Consider the following 14,558-nt stretch of genomic DNA (forward strand, 5'->3'; position numbering starts at 1 on the left):
AGTATCAGGCATCTGATTTGGATCAGAACCACAATATACATAGAGTAAAGGTAAAGGTAAAGGTTCCCCTTGACAATTTTTGTCTAGTCGTGTTCCACTCTAGGGGGCGGCGCTCATCCCCGTTTCCAAGCCGTAGAGCCAGCGTTTGTCCGAAGACAATCTTCCGTGGTCACATGGCCAGTGCGACTTAGACACAGAACGCTGTTACCTTCCCACCGAGGTGGTCCCTATGTATCTACTTGCATTTGCATGCTTTCGAACCGCTAGGTTGGCGGGAGCTGGGACAAGCGACGGGCGCTCACTCCGTCGCATGGATTCGATCTCATGACTGCTTGGTCTTCTGACCCTGCAACACAGGCTTCTGCGGTTTAGCCCGCAGCACCACCACGTCCCTTACATACATAGAGTATATGTACTCTAATCCTTCCTCTCATTCGCCTGCCCAGAATCCCACAACCACCATTTGCCAAATAGTGAAAGTGCCTGTTTTGTGCCGCTCCATCCTCAATGAGTGTGTGCCCCATACCACACATTCATTATGTATACGTACACACAATGAGTGTGTATACATACCAAGTCCCACTGAGTTTATAAAACCTGGGTGGCAACCTAACCCAATATATACCTGCTCAGAAGTACGACAACTTGAGCTCAGTGGTGCTCCCGTGACTTTTTTTTTTAGTATCATACCTGCCAGTATTATGTCCCTCTATGTCAATAGGAACACGAAACACATTAATTTGCAACAACAACTACAGAACATCTGTGTGTATGAGTCCACACTGTACTAAACTTTCCATAGATTATGAGGTGATGTTTTTGCACAGGAACGCACGGTGCTATGAAAAATTAGGAGGCAGAATTCTTACCATGTGAAACGGTTGACTTGAAGATATTGTACACAGAGAGTTCTATCCATAGCTCTCCTTGATCCCATTTGTGTCATAGAACCAGTGGGTTGGGAAGAGGGGCTGAAAATGGCAATTTCACCATTCTGCTTCCTGTAGCAGGTCTCGACTACTGTGACTTACCTGAAAACCCCTGGTTAGAGAGCCGAAGGATTTGTACTACATGTTGCACAATGGAAAGTCCCTCTTCAGTAGAGCTTAAAACTGGACAACGCCAGCTTTAAGTCAGAGGTGAAAAGCCATATATGGCTGATAGAAAATCTTTTGACCTAGGTTGGTTATTTAAGAACACTTGCATGCAATTCAGATGATTTTGGATAAAATTCTCTGCAGTGCTAGGCAACACATTCCCCCCCCCCCAAGCACCAGGTATACCTGATTTTTTGTTCCATCTCAGTGTAGTTCTGGCAAATCCTCAGTATTGTGAACCATGAGTTGTTGTTTAGTCGTTAAGTCATGTCTGACTCTTCGTGACCCCATTGACCAGAGCACACCGGGCCCTCCTGTCTTCCACTGCCTCCTCTGGTTGTGTCAAATTCATGTTGGTCACTTCGATGACAGTGTCCAACCATCTCATCCTCTGTCGTCCCCTTCTTCTCCTGTCTTCACACTTTCCCAACATCAGCGTCTTTTCCAGGGAGTCTTCTCATGAGATGGCCAAAGTATTGGAGCCTCAGCTTCAGAATCTGAGTTGATTTCCTTCAAAATGGATAGGTTTGTTCTCTTTGCAGTCCAGGAGACTCTCAAGATATTCCACCAGCACCACAATCCAAAAGCATCAATTATTTGGCGGTCAGCCTTCTTGATGGTCCAGTTCTCACTTCCATACATCACTACTGGAAAAACCATAGCTTTGACTATGCAGACCTTTGTCGGCAAGGTGATGTCTCTGCTTTTTAAGATACTGTCTAGGTTTGTCATCACTTTCCTCCCAAGAAGCAGGTGTCTTTTAATTTCGTGGCTGCTGTCACCATCTGCAGTGATCATAGAGCCCAAGAAAGTAAAATCTGTCACTGCCTCCATATCTTCCCCTTCTATTTGCCGGGAGGTGATGGGACTAGTGGCCATGATCTTTGTTTTTTTTATGTTGAGCTTCAGACTATTTTTGCACTCTCCTCTTTCACCCTCATTAAGAGGTTCTTTAATTCCTCCTCACTTTCTGCCATCAGAGTGGTATCATCTGCATATCTGAAGTTGTTGATATTTCTTCTGGCAATCTTAATTCCAGTTTGGGATTCCTCTAGTCCAACCTTTTGCATGATGTATTCTGCATATAAGTTAAATTAGCAGGGAGACAATATAAAGCCTTGTCATACTCCTTTCCCAATTTTGAACCAATCAGATGTTCCATATCCAGTTCTAACTGTTGCTTCCTGTCCCACATATAGATTTCTGAGGAGATAAATAAGGCACTCCCATTTCTCTAAGGACTTGCCATAGTTTGCTGTGATCCACGCAGTCAAAGGCTTTTGCGTAGTCAATGAAGCAGAAGTAGATGTTTTTCTGGAACTCTCTGGTTTTCTCCATAATCCAGCGCATGTTAGCAATTTGGTCTCTAGTTCCTCTGCCCCTTTCGAAATCCAGCATGTACTTCTGGGGGTTCTCGGTTCACATATTGCTGAAACCTACCTTGTAGGATTTTGAGCATAACCTTGTTGTTAGCCATGCTTTCTAAGGCCCACTTGACTTCACTCTCCAGAATGTCTGGCTCAAGGTCAGCAGCCACACTATCTGGGTTCTCCGGGACATCCAGATCTTTCTGGTATAATTCATCTGTGTATTCTTGCCACCTCTTCTTGATGTCTTCTGCTTCTGTTAGGTCCCTACCATTTTTGTCCTTTATCATGTCCATCGTTGCACAAAATGTTCCTTTAATATCTCCAGTTTTCTTGGACAGATCTCTGTTTTTTCACTTTCTATTATTTTCCTCTATATCATTGCACTGTTCATTTAAGAAGACCCTCTTGACTCTCCTTGCTATTCTTTGGAAGTCAGCATTCTATTTTCTGTAACTTTCCCTATCTCCCTTGCATTTTGTTTCCCTTCACGTCTCTGCTATTTGTAAGGCTTCATTGGACAGCCACTTTGCTTTCTTGCGTTTCCTTTTCTTTGGGATGGTTTTGTTGCTGTCTCCTGTACAATGTTATGAGCCTCCATCCATAGTTCTTCAAACATTCTGTCTACTAAATCTGGTTCCTTAAATCTGTTCTTCACTTCCACTGTGTATTCATAAGGGATTTGGTTTAGATTATACCTGAGTAGCCCAGTGGTTTTTCCTACTCTCTTCAGTTTAAGCTTGAATTTTGCTATGAGAAGCTGATGATCAGAGCCACAATCAGCTCCAGGTCTTGTTTTTGCTGACTTTATAGAGCTTCTCCATTTTTGGCTGCAGAGAATATGATCAATCTGATTTCAGTATCGTCCATCTGGTGATGTCCATGTATAGAGTCGCGTCTTGTGTTGTTGGAAAAGAGTGTTTGTGATGACCAGCTTGTTCTCCTGACAAAACTCTATTAGCCTTTGCCCTGCTTCATTTTGAACTCCAAGGCCAAACTTACCTGTTGTCCCTTTTATCTCTTGACTCCCTACTTTAACATTCCAAACCCCTAGAATGAGAAGAACCTCTTTCTTAGGTGTCAGTTCTAGAAGGTATTGTAAATCTTCATATAATTGGTCAATTTCAGCCTTTTCAGCATCAGTGGTTGGTGCATAAACTTGGATGACTCTGATGTTGAAAGGTCTGCCTTGGATTTGTATTGAAATCATTCTATCATTTTTGAGATTGTATCCCACTACAGCTTTTCCTACTCTTTTGTTGACTATCAGGGCTACTCCATTTCTTCTACAGGATTCTGGCCCACAATAGTAGATACTGTACGATAATCGTCTGAATTGAATTCACCCATTTCCATCCATTTTAGTTCACTGACGCCCAGGATGTCAATGTTTATTCTTGCCCTCTCCTGTTTGACAACATCCAGCTTACCAAGGTTCAAAGACCTTACATTCCAGGTTCCTATGCAGGTTTTTTTGTTTGTTTGTTTGTTTGTTTTCCAGCATCGGACTTTCCTTTCACTTCCAGGCACATTCGCAGATGAACATGCTTTCGGCTTTGGCTGAACCACTTCATTTGCTCCGGAGCTATTTGTCCTTGTCCTCCGCTCTTCCTCAGTAGCATGTTGGACGCCTTCCAACCTGAGGGGCTCATCTTCCAGCATCATATCTTTTAGCCTTTTGTTTCTGCCCATGGAGTTTTCTTGGCAAAGATACTGGAGTGGCTTGCCAGTTTCTGCTCCAGGTGGATCGTGTTTAGTCAGAACTCTCCACTATGACCTGTCCATCTTGGGTGTCCCTGCACGGCATAGCCCATAGCTTCTCGGAATTACTCAAGCCCCTTTGCCACGACAAGGCAGCAATCCATGAAGGGGAAACCATGAGTTGTGAATGTTTATTCAGGGTTACGGTTAGTCCCCAATGAATTCAGTAAGACTTATTTCCCAGAAAGCGTAAATAGGAATCTGGATTGCAAGCTGCCCTGATTTCTAAAGCTAATATCCTTTTGCCTAAATACAAAGTGGAAGACAAAAATTTCCCAACTGCAGCAGGCTTTCTGTTGTGTGATCAATCTCACAACCATGGCAGAAAATGGTTATGTGACAGGGACCCTGTCAGAGCAAGGAGTGGGCGCTGTTAATTTGTTTCCCTCTCCTTCTACATTTAGGCCACAGGATACTAGCCTGTGTTTCTAAAGTTCCCTTTAGACCAAGCTGTCCAGTCTGTAATTTAGCTACATTCATCCATTGCGACTTTGCCCACCAGCTTGGATGTCTTCTTCAATATCTCACTTTAAACTGAGTTAATGGAAAATATAGGCCAAGATCGAAACAGCAGCTTTAGGGCTCAGAGAAAGGGCTACCATTAAGGGACTGGAATTGTTGGCTTTCTCAGACATGAAGAACAGATTGCTGTTTAACAGATCAACCAGATGTGGGTGATCAAATAAGCTTTCCTAAATTTTCTTTATTTCCATTTCTCAGAATGGAAAGACATGAGTATGCGGCTGGGGGCAAGGCATGTTTGGGGAACAAGTGGGCTTAAGGTTCAGATTGCTTAACAGTGGTGGCGCTTTCCTGTCACCACACCAGGAGGTTCTTTGATGTGTTGTTGAGAGCGTCCTCAGGAATTGTCTTCAGGCAAAACAAAGCAGCCTATCAACATGTTAGCCTGATTTGCCCATTTATGTGCCTTTTGACCTGAAGAGAAACAAGAGTATTCCATTACGTGCCTTTCAGCACCGTGTCTGCCTATGTGTGTTAAAACTAAAATAAAATTAAAAAAGCTAGAAATTGTGGAAGAGCAAACACTAGGAGTGCGCTCTTTCATATTTTGGACTGCAATCCTCAGAATTCCAGAAATTACAACCCACAACCCAAAATTTGCACATCTGTATTTTTTGCCAGCCTAGAGAAAGAGTCTCAATTTATTTCTCTCAATATTGGCTTCTCTGACATCCATTTCCTGCTGTTGATTTGATCAAAAAAGGAAACTACTGTAATGCTTTCTGAGAGTCATTGTCCCACTGCGCATTAGACTCTATAGGGGATACCTGCTAAAGAACTACAACTCCCAGGAAGCATTATCATTGTTTTCTTTTCACACACACGCACACACACCCCAAATTAATAGCAGGAACTAAAGGCTGGATCATGCAAGTAAGTAACTCGTAAAAATAAAAAACTTGTAATCCCTTTTCTGGGATGGGGGTGAGTGGAGACTTACAGGTTCTGGGAATTACAGTCCAAAAGCATGAAAGAGCCAAAACAACAACAACAACCCCACAACCTTTTGAATATTCATGTGTGTTACCCTGTCAATGCTCTTGCTTTCTACTAATGAAGTGGCACATCCACCATATCCTATGGCTTCATCAAGTGGCCTCTTTTAGGGAATGAAGCTGCTCCATTTATTAACCTAAAGTGGGCAGTCTGACCATCATGAGACATAGCATATAGCTTAATCATATTGATTGCCACACACTCCTTTTCTTTGGGGTAAATTATTTAGTTTATGGTCCGATCAGCAACATAATGGAGCCAAGGCTCACAGAGTCATAATCCTGCAAGCTTCTGAGAAGCAGGGTCTATGACATCGCCTGCCACCTCAACCCCAGGCTTCACTGCTGCAATCCTCACAGTAGCTGGGAGAAAAATCAGTTTTTCCATGAACAATAAATTATTGCATCTTACCCCTCTTGTAATGCAAAGTGTTGGAGGGTGGGTTATTAAGCAATTAAGACCCATTGCCATGAAAAAAACGTGCACAAATGCTGTTATAATTCAGTCCAATTTCCAAATTTTGGGGCACTCATGGAGTTGAGGTGGGGTGGCCATATGGACTTTCACCTCCAAATATGCCACTACATTCTTGGGTTTGATTAAGTTTTTGAAGAAAATACTCAGGAAATTATGGTGAATTAATGTCTAGATTAAACTGTCCCCCTCTAATACATAAACCGGAGTAACTATTTGATCTAGCAGAGGACATACGTAAGAAATGGATCTCCATTTCTTTTTTTCTCTCTCTTTTTCGTGTGTGGAAGTGTGGACAAGGATCAATTTTCAAAAAAACAGAGAAGCAAAACGGCATGCATTTCTATCAAGCCATCCAACCCTGATTGTAGTAACCCCCTCTTTGATAATTTGTGGATTTGTCTCAAAAAGCAGTTAAAGTGAATGTTGGCCATGTAACCCGAACAGTGAAAAGTCTATGCAAAATGTTATGGAAGGGGGGGAAAATCCCTTAGTCATCACTTTGGATAGTGCTTCAGGGGAGAAAAATGTCATATTGATTTGCAAAACTCCAACCCTCTCAGTAGAAAGTGCTTCCTCATTCTATAGGATATTTTTATATTTATTTTGGAATAATCAGGGCTTAAGCAATGCAGCTTTGCTTTTGTTTCCATTGGGGTTTTGGCAACATTTCCAGAGAGCTCAAATAAGGATTGAAGGCTTCACTGTGGACCATTATCTGTACTGTATTTATCTGTCCAGAGAAATGTTGTACAGATATTTTCACCTGAGTAAGCAGCAGCCATTACAAAGGTATGCAGTACAAAGAAAAGATGAGGACCACTTCACACCACAAGACCACAGGGGGAAAAGCTGTGGCCAATGGTATAATGCAGGCAAGGCCTATAGGGTCAAAATGCCAGGAGTTTCTGAATAGCAGGCTTCTGAATTTAACTGTAATCCTCACAGTAACTGGAAGACAGTACATTTTCCTAACTATAATATGTTGGGTAACATTGTGAGCCTCTGCCATTGTTATCCATAGAATTTAAGTTTTATTTTTTTATTTTATTTTATTTTATTTATATCCCGCCTATCTGGTCGTATCAGGACCACTCTAGGCGGCTAACAACATTAAAAAATCATACAATGAATAAGTTGGTTTGGAGAATTAGGATACCTTACCTTTATAAAACGCCTGCTCCTAATAGAGACGAATATTGTTAGAACTGATTTATTAGTGTTGGCCAGAATCCAGCTGGAGATTTATGCCCACGTAAATGTACCGTGTTTTTTGCTCCATAAGACACACCTCTCCATAAGACGCACCAAATTTTTAGGAAAAGAAAACAGGAAAATAATAATCTGTTTTCTACTCCTAAAAATTTGATGAGCCTTATGGAGAGGTCTGTCTTATGGAACACACCCTAGGACCCTTTGGAGGCTCACCCTGCCCCCCGGGGGCCAGAGGGGGCCAAATTGCCACCTTCAGGGATTCTTCTGAAGTTTCCCAAACCTCAAAAAAGTCCCAGAAGGTGGCGATTTTGCCCCCTCTGGCCCGGCGGGCCAGGGGCAGGGTGAGCCTCCAAAGAGTCCTAGGATCTGTTCCACCCTTGTGAGGCTCCCCACCCCACCCCCCACAGGGCCAGCGGGGCAAAATCGCCAGCTTCTAGGACCTTTTCTGAGAATTGAAAGGCTCAGAAAAGGTCCTAGAAACTGGCGATTTCACCCCCGTGGGGGTGGGGGGAGCCTCGCAAGAGTCCTGGAAGGCTCACTCGGACCCTTGCGAGGCTCCCCCCACGGAGCCAGTGGGGGCGAACTCGCCAGCTTCTCTCCATAAGACGGGGGGGGAAGTGCTTCTTATGGAGCAAAAACTACGGTATCCAGTGTGGTGCAATTAATAGAGTGATGGCTTAGCACTCAAGAGATTTGGGTTCAAATTCCCACTTGGCCATGGAAATTCAGTGGGGAATCGGGTAGTGCTCGTTAAATCATTTGCTTACCTTGAAAGCCCTGTTAGGCCCTGTTAGAGTCATTATAAACCAGTTCTGACTTGATGGCACATAATGCGTAACAAGTATAATTGCATAAACAGTAGTGGCAAATTGCTACTAATTAAGAAGTAGCCACTTGCATTCCCTGACCGCACCTAGCATTTGACAAGGGATGTGATCAGCAACTTGCTGGCAATGTATGCCAAAATTCTGGCCATGGATAAACAGAGCAGCCTTGAGTTTTGAATTTTCAGGGGGTGGTTATTGATACTGTAATGGTTGTAATGGTTGAGCACCTGCACTTCAAGATTTAGGGCCTGCAGAATATGGTACATCTAGCTACATATGGCTATGTTATAAAATGCAATACATGACGCAAAACAATATATTGGGCTGCAGCTAGATATCCATGAGTAGAACACTGTGCTCTTGACTCCCATGAGCAGGAAAGAGGGAGATGATTTTTGCTGATTATCTCTTATTTTGGTTTTCCCCTTGCACCTCTAGTAAACCCCTTCTGTTGATTTAGACAAATGTAGGGGGTCAGGTAGGGGTCTGAAGTATGAATGGACAACATCACCAAAAAATCTCCTCTGTCTCCCTTCTAGATTGAATTCGGAAGTATATTATGGAAATGGAGTATATTATGATGATTAAAATACTGTACTCTTAAATAGTCAGGCCCAGCACCAGAATGGCTTGTCAAGGTCGTTACAACATTTGTGAAGATTTGTTTGTGAATAGGAAAAGGTTTGAACAGAATCAGGAGAAAAGGCTGTGTGACAAAATGCTACATTATTGATACTCACTGTATTTTTGTATGTTTTATTATTTAGTATAGCACTTGTTCTTATAAATCTGAGAAGCCGCTGATTAGGGTAAAGACAAGCCATAAATAATTGATCAAAGGATGTTCCCCCGGTTGCCGGAATCTCAGACTGTAATTCTGGACGTGAATATCCCTGTCACTGTAAAAGCCTATTGGAAAGTTAGGAATCTCTCCAATGTTGGCATGTCTCTGTAGGCTGGACACAGCTTCAAATGTGTGTGATCCTGTTCTGTTTGCTCATTTTCTGCCCATCCTATGTGGAAGTCAAGACAGCATTCACACTTCTCTCCTTCCTGCATTTTATCTGTCAAAAACCCTGAAGGGAAGATTATACCAAGAGCTCATGACACCACTTCAAGTTACCCAGTAAGCTTCAACAGCTGATGTGGGATTTGAACCTACATCTCCTCAGCCTTCGTCTATCTCTCTAATGACTGTGCTGCTCTCTCAGTTTCAGGCCTGGGAACTTTGAAATATAGGGATTTATATTTAAAGTTCATGCTAATACACATTGAGGTAGTTCTCTGTTCCAGAGCATACCTTCAAATTTGGAGGCTGTATCCTGGCTAAATAATTAATTATTTCAGTAAGTATTATGTACAATTATTCAATAATTATTATTTAAGTAATTATTCAATGCTTATTATTTAAATAATTATTGAAGTGAGCAAGCAAGCAAGCAAACAGGCAGGCAGACAAACAACTGGGAATGTTGATGTCTGAGGTTCTAATTAAAGTGGACTTGCCCACCAGTGTAATGGTGAATAATTGTAAACTGCCCAGAGAGTGCTTTAAGCACTGTGGGGTGGTCTAGAACAGTGGTCCCCAACCTTGGGCCTCCAGATGTTCTTGGACTGCAACTCCCAGAAGCCTTCATCAGCACCTCTGCTGGCCAGGATTTCTGGGAGTTGAAGTCCAAGAATATCTGGAGGCCTAAGATTGGGGACCACTGGTCTAGAAGGAGCACACTTTGTTTTAAAAAATAGCACTTCTTTCTGAATTTGCATTTCTACAGGTAGGTAGGTAAGTGGATGGATGAATAGGTGGCAAGAGAGAAAGAATCAGACATGACAGACAGATGGGGATGTGCATACATTGTGCAAATTAATACCCTCTTTAATCTTTTTCTGATATACAGTGGTGCCTCACAAGACGATTTTAATTCATTTCGCAGAAATCGCTGTCTTGCAAAACATCATCTTGCGAAACGCGGTTCCCCATAGGAATGCATTGAAATCTACCATATTGGGGAAAAGCAATCCCCTCACCTGCACTGCCTTTGGAAATGCAGTGGGTCTCAGACAGCCTTCCCCCTCTTTCTCTCTCCAGCAGCAAAGAAGGAAGGTGAAAAGAGTCAAAACAGCCCCCTGGCTCCTGATCATGGTGATTCCTTTTTGCCCTGATCCTTTGCCACTGGGGAGAAAAAGAGGGAGAATGCAATGCAAGACATCACCAGAACTTACTGCCTTTGCAATAGGTCCTGATGAGGGGGAAAGATTAGCATAAGGTATAGTATTAGCATATATATTAGCACATATGCTAATACTTGTGCACTAGAGGATTGTGGGAGGAACACCTAGCCCCTGATGGGGGTCCCGCAGGGCACCCCAAAACACTGAGTAGCTGTCTTGGCCTCTGGCAGGACTGGGGCTGTGCAGCCCTGTACTGAGTGGGAGGTGCAGCCAGGGGATCACAATGACTTGGGGGGGCAGGCACAGAAGGGGGTAGGAGGTGCAAGGGCCACTCCAACTCATACCTTGCAGGGGAAATACCATGGTCATGAAAGTGGTTTTCCCAGGGTGAGGCTCATCTATTGCACTTCAGCTATGCTGATCCCTGTGATTTCCCCAAATGTGGGGAGCTCAACTGCATAATTTGTGGTAATGGGGGATTGCATTTGTGCTTTTCCTGATGTTTTTAGAATCTCTTTACCCTTTGGTCCTTGGCTGTTTTCACCATCCTCTAGCATTTAAATTTGCAGCCATGGCCCTGCTGGCTTTCTAGGAGGCAGATCCTGGAAAGCCAGCAGCATATACTTCCCCCCCCCACATTTTTTTGGGATAAAAACTGGGTCTTATATAATCAATGTGTTCCAATCGGTGGGGGGGGGGAACGTCTTGCGAAGCATCAGTCAAAAAAAAAAAAAAAACACATCTTGCGAAGCATAGACCAAAACATCATCTTGTGAAAATTGTCCATAGAAAACATCATCTTGCGAAGTACCACAGCAATCGCAAAAAACCATCGTCCTGCGGATTAATCGTCCTGCGAGGCAATCGTCTTGTGAGGTGCCACTGTAAACCTTTGCTTATTTCATCTTCACAGGCAAGAACAAGGAACTGCGGAATTATTCCCCTTGCCCCATGTAAGGAGAAGTATTTTGTTGTACACACAACAGGGGAAAGAATAAGAACAAGTAGGATTATGGAGCAAGTTAAGCAAACTTGCACAAAATAATGCTTTGATAGAAATAACAATTTAATGCAAATAATAGAGCTTATGTAAAATGACCACGGCTACTGCTTTACTGCATCAGCTTTAGAGCATTAGAAGCATGGAATGGGTTGTTTCTGTCTTTTTAAACATATGCCAGTAAATTTGACTCCACCAGATGCCTCTTGGAGCACACGAGACAACTAGATACTATACCTGTCTCCTGATATCCCTCCCCTGCATCCAGCATTTGGAGGTACCTTCCTTCTAAGCCTGGAGATTATACTGTACATGGCTTCTAACCTGTGATTTTTCCTCTGGGAATCTCTCCAATCCCCTTTTAAAGGCATCTAGGCCAGATGCCATAACAACACATTGGGTAAAGAAATATTTTTTTACTTTTGTGTGTTCTCATTCTCCCAGCACTCAATTTGAATGGCTCTCCCCTGGTTCTAGTATATTATGTGATCAATCAGTCCTCATTCTGGCAAGGTCAGAATGTTCAAAAGGAGGGTCAGTGCTTCCCACCTCATGTTCCCACACTGTACGTAATTGCTTCTCTCAGGAATTTAATCAGTCATTTTGGAAGAAAACCATCATTTTCCGTGCCAAAAACACTTGATCAGAATTATGTGTATCGATCCCTGTTCATTGTCACTTAGTGATGATATTATGTTGCTTAGGAACCTGAAATTATATAGTATTTCAATTATACTGTAGTATGTCATTTGTGTCAGAGAGAAAACAAAAAATGCTACTATCCAGAGCTCGAGAAAGTTCCTGTTTTGACCTCCAATTTTTAGCATATGTTCCATGCTTTGCCACTAGCAGGACCAAAACATCAATTTTGTGCTTAAGACACTAGCATTCTTAACAGTCTCTCCCTTCTACATATCAGTGGTATCTCCAAACACTGAAACTATACTGTCATTGTGGGATATTACCACATATATCTTCTTCATTTCAGCCGCAGCTGCACATGACTGCATATGGCTGCTAGCTAAGTGTCTGCATAATGGGCAGTGTCTGTTTTTGATGCACACTGGGCCATTTCCCCCCCCCCAACCTTAATACTGGGTTAGGGACAAAAGCAACTGTCATCATTTGCAGAGAGGCCCACAGCTCAATAATACCACTCCATGCTTTGTGTACAGAAGGTCCAGGTTTGATTCCATTTAAAAGTTGTAGATGTTTTGAAAACAGAGCTATGTACATTTCTGTTTGTCTTTGTGCCTGGAGGTAACACAGTGTTCACATGGAACAAGTGTAAACTGGTGGCACTGTTAGAAGAAAAAGTGAGAGAACTTGAGCAGCGAGTAGCCATACTTAAGGCTATAAGGAAAGACGAAGTAAACATTGACAGAAATCTTGAGCAACAGCAGCAGCCAATGCAAGCCCTGGAGGTGGAAGAGCAACAGGGGAAGGCAGAAGAGGACAATGCTGAGAAGAGAGCAAACATAGTGGAGGAATAGAAAAGAATCACAGTTAGCAGCAAAAGAAAGAGTAACTATTTGATCTTGATGAGGAGAATACTATCTTCACCGGTGGAACTGCGAAACCAAAGACCAAGTGGAGAATCCTCAGGATATTTCAGTGAGGAGAGGGAGAGTGTTACTGTGTATATTTTGTTGTTTAGTCATTAAGTCCTGTCCAACTCTTCGTGACCCCATGGATCAGAGCACGCCAGGACCTCCTGTCTTCCACTGCCTCCTGGAGTTGGGTCAAATTCATGTTGGTCGCTTCGATGACACTGTCCAACCATCTCGTCCTCTGTCGTCCCCTTCTTCTCTGGCCTTCACACTTTCCCAACATCAGGGCCTTTTCCAGGAAGTGTATGTTACATGTTGTCAAATCAATAGCAGTGTATTGCAACCTTAATAGGGTTCTTAAGGTGAGTCATATATTTAAGGAGTGGGTTTACCAGTGTCACACCCCACCAATGAGTTTCTATGACTGCATGGGAATCAAACCCAGGCATCCCGAGTCCTAGTCTGTTAATGTGTCCACTACACCATGCTGGGGAGGGGGAATACTACTGACATATTTTTCTTCTAGGTCTGTAGTTCCCAACCTTGAGTAACCCAGGTATTATTGGACTGCCATTCCCAGACACTGGTCGGGGTTTCTGGGAGTTATAGTCTGAGAACACCTGTGTTACCCAAGGTTAGGAACCACTGTTGTAGGCGGTCCAAAGTTTTCTTACTTTTCATTCATTGGTACAGTTCTACCAGTACAGATGTAACATCTTCACACAGCATGTCCACAGCATATGAAGCTATCCAGTCACTAAGATCTGCTGGGTGGGAGCGGTGAGCTTCTGCACGTCCCATCCTGGAGAACTATTCATTATGTGGAGACATGGAGGAGGGTCTTTTCTGCTGTATCTCCTCAGTTATAGAATGATCTCCCCTTAGAGGTTCAGGAGGCACTGACACTAACCTCTTTTTGGCATCAAGCTAAAATATGATGATTTACCAAAGCCTTTGGGGATGAAAGATCATGGCTTGAATAGGCTGTGGAGACACTTCTACTATTGTTGCTTTTAATACAAGTAGTTTAAAATGGTTTTAAAGTACCGAATTGTTTTTTTATTGTTTTTATGGTTACACTCTGCCCTGCGATCTCAGGATATAGGGCAGAATATAAATGTCCAGATAAATAAATAAATAAATAAATAAATAAATAAGATTTTCTAAAGGCATTTTAATTCTAGTTTACAATGCAGAAAGCTGCACTGGCACGAATCTGTCAGCAGAGCAGTATGGCTTCACAGGAATCTAGGTAGATCCTTAGTCCATTCCAACACTGCCAACTCCTGACTGGCTGAACCTGCTTGTTTGTAAACCTTGCAAAATGCAGGGAGAGGAAGGAAAAGAGAAGAACACCTCATAGAGCCCCATGCAAATGCTGTTTCACTATCATTCAGTGCAGGGCCAATTCAAGATTCTGATGGACCCTGGACAAAAAATAATAATAGTGGGAGGGGCTCCTCCTCCCTCCCTCCCTCTCCCACCTAAATAGGTCACACAGCATGAACAATATAACAGAAATAGGACTGACTCACTCAGGTAGCAGTAACTTGGTAGCAGTAACTAAGTGAACAATG

The 14,558-nt window shown here is 42.9% G+C and overlaps 1 protein-coding gene and 1 non-coding gene across 7 annotated transcripts in view; both read left to right on the forward strand.

The window, feature by feature from the left end:
- Positions 1-14,558, forward strand: part of KCNH7 (potassium voltage-gated channel subfamily H member 7) — a 376,531-nt gene that overhangs the window by 217,245 nt on the left and 144,728 nt on the right. The window lies entirely within an intron of this gene.
- On the forward strand, positions 10,768-10,931 carry LOC140703311 (U1 spliceosomal RNA). Its single transcript, XR_012082750.2, has one exon. It is a non-coding gene; the product is annotated as a U1 spliceosomal RNA (small nuclear RNA).

The sequence above is a fragment of the Pogona vitticeps genome, chromosome 1 (genome assembly GCF_051106095.1).
Source record: "Pogona vitticeps strain Pit_001003342236 chromosome 1, PviZW2.1, whole genome shotgun sequence".
In the NCBI taxonomy this organism is placed as follows: domain Eukaryota; kingdom Metazoa; phylum Chordata; class Lepidosauria; order Squamata; family Agamidae; genus Pogona; species Pogona vitticeps.